Raw genomic sequence first — 7,306 nt, forward strand, 5'->3', positions numbered from 1 at the left:
GCAAATGCTCCTTATGCTCCTATTCATTCTTTGAGTAGACCAAAATATCATCAATGAACACCACGACAAACTTATCCAGAAACTCCATAAATACCTTGTTCATCATGTTCATTAAATAGGCAGGTGCATTAGTTAGACCAAATGACATAACGGTATACTCATACAACCCATAGCTGGTGGTAAAAGCCGTCTTAGGTATATCCTGCTCTTGAACCTTCAACTGGTAGTATCCTGATCGCAGATCGATCTTGGAAAATACCTTATCTCCTTGCAACTAGTCAAACAAGTCATTGATCATCGGCAGTGGGTACTTGTTCTTGATTGTCACTTCATTCAATCCTCGATAATCAACAACCATCCTTAAAGATCCATCCTTCTTCTCCACTAGAAGCACTGGCGATCCCCAAGGTGAAGAACTTGGGCGAATATATCCTTTGTCCAGTAACTCCTTAATCTGCTTCTTAATTTCCTCCAAATCCTGTGCGGGCATCCTGTACGGTCTCTTAGATATTGGTCCCGTGCCTGGTAAAAGCTCAATCAAAAACTCAATATCTCTATTCGGTGTCATGCCTGGCAACTCTTCCGGAAATACGTCAGGGAAATCCTTCACCACTGGTACTTCCTCCTGTACAACTCCCAATAAGGAATTCACTTGAGTCCTCTCAGGCACATGCCGGGATACATACTTGATCCTTCTTCCTTTTGGGGTGGTAAGCAAAATTGACTTACTGGCGCAATCGATGTTTCCTCCATACATCGATAGCCAATCCATACCCATAATCACATCCAAAACTTACGACTCCAAAATTATCAAATCCGAAGGGAAAACATGTCTGCCTATGGTCAATGGCACTTGAAAACATCCTGCACTGGCCATATACTCCGCTCCTGGTGAGCTTACTAACATAGGTGTTCTAAGAACCTTGGTGGGCAGTTTATATTTATCCACAAATCCCCTTGATATGTAAGAATGCGATGCACCAGTATCAAAAAGAACGATTGTAGTAAATGACTTAACCAAAAACCTACCTATTACTGCATCTGGCTGGGCTTCAACCTCCTCCACGCTGACGTGGTTCACTTGTCGTTTGTTGAAAGGGTTAGGCTTCTTCCCAAAGCTTCCATTGCCATTTCCATTATTCACTTCAGGACATTCAGTGGCATAATGTCCAGTCTTCTGGCATTCGAAACAGGTAATGTGGCTTAGATCCCTCTTGGCTGGGGTTGATGGGTTGGTACGATTCTATCCGTTGCTTCCTCCATTCCCATTACCATTCTTGGGGTCACTATGGTTGTGCGAACTTCCTCCTCCATGAGTATGCTGAAAATGTCCTCTCGAATTCGGGGTAAAACGAGGCTTCTGCTGAGCTCCAGAATTGTACTTCCCTTGTCCATACTTCCTCTTGCGGTTGTCAATCTGCTAATGCTTTCCTTCAATCATGAGAGCACGATCTACCAACTCCTAGTAGTTGTTGATGGTTGCTACCATCAACTGCATGCTCAGCTCATCATTCAATCCTTCCAGAAACTTCTCCTGCTTAGCCGCATCCGTAGCAACGTCATCTGGGGCATAATGTGCTAGATTACTAAAGTCATCCACATACTGACCAACAGTACATCCTCCTTGGCGCAAGTTACGAAACTCACGCTTCTTCATGGCCATAGCTCCTGCTGAAACATGGGCAGTACGGAAAGCCTGCTGAAACTGATCCCATGTGATAGTGTCGATAGGATAAGTGGCTGTGAAATTCGCCCACCATGATGTTGTGGGTCCATCAAGCTGATGTGCGGCAAAATGCACCTTCTCCGCATCTGTGCATCCTGCAGTGGTCAACTCCCTTCCCATCTTGCGGAGCCAATCATCTGCAACTATCGGCTTGGTGCTATTGGAAAACACTGGCGGATTCAGCCTCAAGAAAAGGGCTAAGTGATCAACAGGTGGTGGTGGTGGTGGGTTGTTGTTGTTGTTGTTGTTGTTGTTGTTGTTGTTCCCCTGATTCTGATTCTGAACTAGAACTTGCATCAATGCATTCTGCTGCTGGATCAACTAGGTGATCTCTAGTGGGAAAACAAATCCATTGTCACGTCTCGGAGGCATCTGTGGGTTTAGAAAAGATGGTAAAATAGAATAGAATAAGTTCTAGAGGGAAAACACTACCCATATGCACATGAGACAAACATAATCAATATCACTTCAATCAATTCAAACAAGGGCATACAACGGTCTAACTATCGTTACAAAGAGTGCTCGGGCTATGCTATATACATGGGGAAATACTAATACTGTTATGGTGGTCAACTAGAAAAATTGATCGGTCGAAGACTCCATGATATATGCTCTAGCTTCATCAACAAAGTCATCATCGCTATCGTCTGGATCCGAGTCGGTGTCGTCGATGATGTAGTTCTCCGGGCAAGTGCAATCATCGTCTTCTCCTCCAATCGCGGGAAATCCCATGAATACTTTTAGCTTCTTCTTCAAATCTTCATTCTTCTCCACGAGTGTCATCATTTCCTCCTCACATCCATCGCATGTAGACTTGAGTTCTTCTTCCAGCTTCGTGATCTTGGTCATAGCCTTCTTTAGATCTATCATGCCTGCGCACATCTGGTTCTCCTGGCGACGAATGTGCTGGTTTAACTCCTGGATATGAAAGCTGCAATTGATCTATCCTTCCTGGTGCTAATAATCTCCCATTGCTCATCTCGGTGCCCATAAATCTGGTAGATAGTATCCTTGAGATCCTTGTAGTAAACTTCTCCAATGCGTCCCATTGTGATGTGGGCTGCCATGCTCTTTCCTAGACTCCAGGTTGGGGCATCAAAGGAAAACTCTATGGGCTCAGTGACGGGCATGAACGTTCTTCCTGGAACTTGAACTTGAATCATCCAACGCTCCTCTTCTGGCAAAGTGGCGATGTAGGTCCCGGTGAAGCTTGGTACTCCGATGTTCAGGTACTTAGTGACTTCCTTCAAGTGGCGTCCAAAAGGTGTATCTTCATCCGGTTGTGTGAACTTATTCCTTGCATCCGCCATCCTAAAAGAGTAGAAAAGATGAGGAGTCAGAAATGAGATGAGAGAGTAGTGATCTAGGGCTTTAGCTTAGTGGTCATGTCCTACAGTCAGCGTGTGCTCTAATACCATCTTGTAGTGACCAGACCTCAAATAGTCAGATCTCTGTGCATCAGTGTCATCCCTGGATCGGTAATGCTGACACGCACAGTACTTGAACGATTTATAACAGAGTAGCAATCACACACTTATTACATCGAATGTCTCAAAAGAGAACTTATTACAATAAATATGGCTTAAGGCCATCTAATAACGATAACAGTGGAAGGCTTGGAAGATAAGCGAGTCCATCAACTCCAACGGCATCAGTGAGTATAGAACTACAACCTAAGGCACCTTACTCGTCATCTGAAAAGTCTACAACATGAACGTTGCAGCCCGAAAACGGGCCAACACATGGAATATGGTAGCAATGTAACACATAGAGAGTAATGAACAGAAATATGCTATCACTACATGCATATATGGCTGGTGGAAAGCTCTATGGTTACAGTTTTGCGTAAAGCCAATTTTTCCCTACTGCAAAGGAATAAATTTTATTTAACTATCATGGTGGTTGTTAAACATTGAGAAGGTTCCTCCAACTCAATCCCAATTAAGTAACAAATCATTAACCCAACAAGATTAAATTAAGTAACATGATGAGATTCACATGATAATCCAGATACTAGATACTCAAAATATCCATAACCAGGGACACGGCTAACCATGATTAGTTTATACACTCTGCAGAGGTTTGCACACTTTTCCCCACAAGACTCGATCTCCTCTGTTGGATTTCTGCACTACATGGTGTTTGAGAAATGGATGACCGAGACACAGGCTTTCAGAAACAATAACTCTTTACTCTGGGTGGACAATTACACCTACTGTTCCCTACATATGCTAGCCCACCACTGAAAGAGGTCTTGTAACCTACTCCACTATGATAGAGCCCATAGTAGCTTGTGGCCGCACACGGAAGTTTCTAGCAAGAATAATCTCATGATCCCTTTGAGCCTGGGTGGCGGTCCATAGGAGAATCACACGATACCCCGGGATTTCCAAAAAAAAATAGGCAACACTATGTTCCCCAGGTGCCTCAATCCACCAAGATGTGAGTTTAAGTTGCCACCTTAAGTAAACCATTAAATTACAATCTCACATCTGTCATGAATACACTCACCCAATCCACGTCTACTAGCATAGCATGGCATTATAAGCAAACGTAGAAGTAACTCCCAAAGGTTTGATAATAAAACAGGTAATAGGTACTACCTCAACTACTTCCCAAAACCCACATATTAAATCACATCCTAACCATGCATCTGTTTGAGGATTGATCTAATGCAATAAAACTGGGTAGTAAAGAGGTATGATCAAAGTGTTAATTGCCTTGCTGATGATCCGTGAAACCTAGAGACTCGTAGAAGCAAGCAGCGCACTCTGGGTACTCTATCGCAAACAAACAAGCATACAATAAACACTCAACTAATTCACAGGTAAAACTCAAATAAGAGATATAACCAGAAAGTTCATCTTAAGAACTCCGGTTTGCAAAAAGGATCAAATCAAACGAAGCAACGAAAGTCAATTGGCGAAAGAAACAAGCTTCGTTTACTAATCTGGACCTAAGTCAAAATTTTACAGTAGCAAAAACTTGTTTGAGTTGGTTAAACGGAAAAAGGGTTTCGAGACGAAACTCTAGGCGCTTGAATCACCTGATTCCGATAAACGAGGGAAAAGTTATACTAAAATGAAAATCGGATCAGAAATCCCGATTTGGAAAAATGGCGGAAAATCCGAGAAAAAGAAAAACGGACGAACAGGCTAACGAATGGACGTTCGCTGTCTGTGACTAAACGGTGAAACTCATTCGTTAAAACGAACGAACGAGCGAATGCTCGCTAAATAAATAAACCAGGGAAAAAATAAAATAAAAATAAACCGATCAAAAAAATCAAAACCTAGGGTTTTCTAAAAAAACTAATCGGTTTTCTCTAAAAAACCAGGGGCGGTGGGCGGCTACCTCAGTGGGTCTCCGGCAGGCTCCGGCGGCTCCGGCGGGGTCCAGGCAGCGGCGGGGCTCCTGGGCGGCGACGGGAGGCGGCGGCGACGGCGGCTAACGACGGCGGCAGCGGCGAACGGCGGCGGCAAGGTGGGAGGGTGGGGCTGGCGGCGGCGGTATTGATGAGGGGGGGATGGCGGCTTGGGAAAGGGGGCGCCGGGTCGGGGTCGGCCTCGGGAGGTGTGCCCCGTCCGGACTCGTCGGCGGCGGCGGAGAGGACTCCCTCCCGCGGGGGAAGGCGGCGGCGGCGCGGGCTCGGCCCGGCTCGGCTGGGTCTTCGGCCTAGTCGGGCATGCAGAGTTTTTTTTAATAAATTCTGCCAAAACTTTAATAAATCCTAGAAAATAAAGTAAAATTCTAAAAATGCCAAAACCAATTTTCACCGTCTAAATAAAATATTTAGAACGAGATGAACATTTTCTTGGCCCTAAAATGCAATTTTGAAAAACATGCAATTTTCCTAAATTCAATAAAACAGCGATAAACTCCAAAATAAAATATTATTTTATTTTTTATTAAATCCTCAATATTTATTTATTTTGGGAAAGTCATTTTATTCCCTCTCTCTTATTTTTATAATAGAAATAATTGAAGATAAAATAATAAAAATCAAATGATCCTATTTTCAAAATTTGAGAAACCTCAAATATGAAAATAACAAAATCCCCAACTCTCTCCGTGGGTCCTTGAGTTGCGTAGAATTTCTAGGATCAAACCAAAATGCAATAAAATATGATATGCAATGATGATCTAATGTATAACATTCCAAATTGAAAATTTGGGATGTTACATGTCGCCTGCTTCTAAGGTTCGTGCTTCTTCCCAGCACACAATCGATTAATTTCCAAGCCATGCTTCTCTCGTACATTGCTGGCCGTGGGTGCTTGCCCTAAGCTTCCCATCACAACCCATATGCCTTATCCGTCCGCCTACTTCTAGGGTTCGTGCTTCTTCCCCGCACACAGTCTCATTTCAACAAGTTATTGTAGAGTTTTTATTGGGTCTCTCGATTAACTTCTAAGCCGTACTTCTCGTAGATTTGCTAGTCGTGTGTGCTTGCCCTAAGCTTCCCCTACCCCAATCTCCGTTCATCAACCCTCGTTCTTCTTCTCTCCCAGGTAAAAAGCATATGCGTAAGCAGCATGCTCCAATCCATATTTATGTTTTACGTTTTGGTTTTTCATTTGATAGTTATTGAAGCATCAAATCCGGTACAACGACTTCATTCTCTAAAGGAATATAAAAACCATCTGAAAATATAAACAAGTGTTCTAAACTCTGTCATACTACTTTTCTAGAAGGAGTAGATGAGAATATTTCTGGTAAATTTGTAGTTGTTGTCTGCCTTCGTACGGATATTTTAATATGGCTAACATAGTTGAAGCTAGTCGTTGTCTACCTTCAACATTGAAGCTTGTTTTTAAATTGTTATGATATTCTTGTTTTCTTAACATAATTGTTCTGAATTATTTAGATATGATTTGCCCTACCTGCCGCCAACCAGGTGGCCCTTGCGAACCACACCCTGAAGTTCTCCAGGAGTTTGAGGTTATTCTTGATGAAAATTGCTAGAGCCGCATGGTTAGTAAGCATCACTAACATATTAGTTGCTTACAACACAGTAGAAATCGTCACTGTTACTCATACCCCCTTGCAGCTACACTAGGTTCCCCTGCTGTCACTTCTTCGCACCTGCCTTGTGTTTTCATTTTCCATTAGTCTGCCTACCTATGCCTTGATTAATATAGTCCATTAGTTTTTCCTGCCTATGTCTTGGTTACTATAGTGCATATTCAGTTCTAATTAAAATTAGTCAACATATGCCAAAATCTGTATCCATTAATTTATAATACCATTATGTTGTTATCTGTAATTCTTATCAAAAAGTCATATCCAATTTAAGAAAACTTTTAACATTAATAGTACGTGAGTTCAAAGTTATACTTACAGGTTGTTATTTTTACTATTTTTTCAGTATGTACCTTGTAATGTCAGAGCGTTTCTCGCTGACTACATTGACGAGAGGAAGGAAGAAGCAAGAAAATTGCGTAAAGAGATGGTAGAGCCAGCCCTTCTTACACATGAAGGAAGGTCTTACAATGCTTTGTTTAAGCATAGGGCAAACTACACAAAGTTCTGCGATGGTGAGTGGAACACCTTTGCGGATGATTATGAACTTCATGCTGG

The sequence above is a fragment of the Triticum aestivum genome, chromosome 2B (assembly GCF_018294505.1).
Source record: "Triticum aestivum cultivar Chinese Spring chromosome 2B, IWGSC CS RefSeq v2.1, whole genome shotgun sequence".
Taxonomy (NCBI): Eukaryota; Viridiplantae; Streptophyta; class Magnoliopsida; order Poales; family Poaceae; genus Triticum; species Triticum aestivum.